This window comes from Lynx rufus, unplaced genomic scaffold, assembly GCF_022079265.1.
Source record: "Lynx rufus isolate CCGP_SWC_20201006 ecotype Redwood Valley unplaced genomic scaffold, mLynRuf1.p SCAF_3, whole genome shotgun sequence".
In the NCBI taxonomy this organism is placed as follows: domain Eukaryota; kingdom Metazoa; phylum Chordata; class Mammalia; order Carnivora; family Felidae; genus Lynx; species Lynx rufus.
The window spans coordinates 139095145-139097135 of record NW_025814845.1 but is presented as its reverse complement, the minus strand read 5'-3'; the positions used below and the strand labels follow the sequence as shown (position 1 = coordinate 139097135).

The window sequence follows — 1991 nt, the reverse complement described above, 5'->3', positions numbered from 1 at the left end:
AGGCTCATTAAGCAATCCGCTTTGAAATAGCCATAGGCTTTAACTAACTAATGTGCTACTTACAACCTGGCACAGTTACCAAAAACTGGAAAATTCCATAGTTCCCATATTCCTTCACTCCATGCTATAACTGTTACCCCTTCACCCCCACCTTGTGGCAGTCTCTGCTTTGCTGTTCTGCCCGCAGCTCCCTTGTGGTGTATTCAGTAAACTTCTATCTCCCTTGTTTGGTATCAGGTGAATTCTTTCAGCCCTGGCACTATTGGTCTCTACCCAGGTTGCCCCACATTTAATGGCCCCCCATCCTATCAGGAGGCCCCCACATTTTCTTTATTTGTCTTTTTCACATTTTACTTATTCCTTCTGGAATCATATTCTTTATCCTGAAACATTTCCTTTTATGCTGCAAAAAGCATTATTGTTTCCATTTGGTTCATGGCTTGAGAGAGGGCTCCAGGGTGGTTAAAAAGCTGTCTAGTGGCTGCAGGGAGAGGCTCAGGCATAAGCCTTGGCACGAGAGGGATGCTAGAGGGGTCCCTCCAAGGCCAGGAGGCTTCAGAAGCTCCTAATTGTGCTTGAGGGGGAGCTTTTGGAAGAAATACTCCCCCAGCCCAGCCTGGAGGGCCAGCCAGCCTGCAGTTAGTCAGATGGTCACCATCCTCTGGGCGACTTTTACCTCCTTATCAGGAAATGGCTCTCCAGGAAGTCACACAGATGGGGCCTTGCGTGGGCAGAACCCAGGTGCATGCAGATCCAAAAGGACTAGATTCAGGCTCTTCTCTAGAACCAGGGCAGTTCTCATGGCATCCAGGGTTTTACCCCACTCAGTTTGGGATGGGTTCTGCACTGAGGAGGACGCCCCCCGCCCCCCCGCACTGGGTTGGGCATCTTCAAGAGACTCAGTGCCCTCCCGCTTCTCTTCAGCCAGCTCGTGGAAGAAATGGCCCATGCCCTCCAGAGCCACATGGTTTGGGTCAAAGTAGAAGCCCAGAGAGGAGTAAGTGCAGGAGGCTTGCAGATACATGTTGACCAGGCAGTTGATCATGGCCTCCACATCAGTGGAATAATTCTGATGAATCTAGGAGCTCATGAGTGATCGGTAATAAGGAGCTAAGCTTAAAATAGGGTGTTGGCTGGTCCCAGAAGCAGAGGGTCACAACTGGAAAAAAGGTTGGACCATGATCAGAGGTTGGTGGAAGGGGCAGGCATCCTTGGGTCTGTTCTGTCCAAACACTGTCGAAGCAAGAGACAGATCTGCAGGACCGCTGTGCACACTACTATCCTGAAACATATTCTTATTTTATTTATCGTTTTCCTGAAACATATTTTTAAAAAGTTTAGTGGAAGTATCTTAATTGTAAGTTGTCATTTCTTTAACTGAAAAGGTATAATTTCATTCCTTTTTGAAAGGTAGTTTTGCTGTTTATAAACTTCTAAATGGTGAGTTATTACCTATCAGCACCTTGAAAATATAATTCTAAATTGTGTTGTTGTTACTGAGAAATCAGATGTCAGTTTCATACTCCTTCCTATGAAAGTAATTTCTCTTTTCTCTTGAGTTGACTTTAAGATTTTGTTTCTTTGTTATATGTAGTCATACTGGGATATAATATTTTAAAAAATGTTCTGCTGAGAGTTCATTTGTTTTATTGAATCTATGTCTTGGAATGTTTAGTCAGTTCTGGATTTTTCTCAACCATTATCTCTTCAAATATTTGCTCTACTCTGCCCTCCCATGGAGCTCCAATTTAATGAAGGCCAGGTGCACCCCCCTATTCTCCATATCTCATCCATGTAGAGATTGCTAACACCATTTCTCCCTCCGTTTCTCTCCTAGCTAAGGAAACCCAGCTTTAGAGATAGGCAAGAAGTTTCTGAGCAAAGATAAAGGCAAAGGTTTGTTACTTGGAATCTCCTCATCTTTGTTGGATGTATAGACTCTTTAGCAGATACTTCCTTTTTTCTTATCTTTCCTTTTCTTCTCTTCTCTT

At 44.1% G+C, this 1991-nt stretch overlaps 1 pseudogene; it reads right to left on the bottom strand.

The window, feature by feature from the left end:
• Positions 1-565: 565 nt before the first annotated feature.
• Positions 566-1090, bottom strand: LOC124521319 (ferritin light chain-like; annotated as a pseudogene).
• Between the last annotated feature and the right edge of the window lie 901 nt (positions 1091-1991).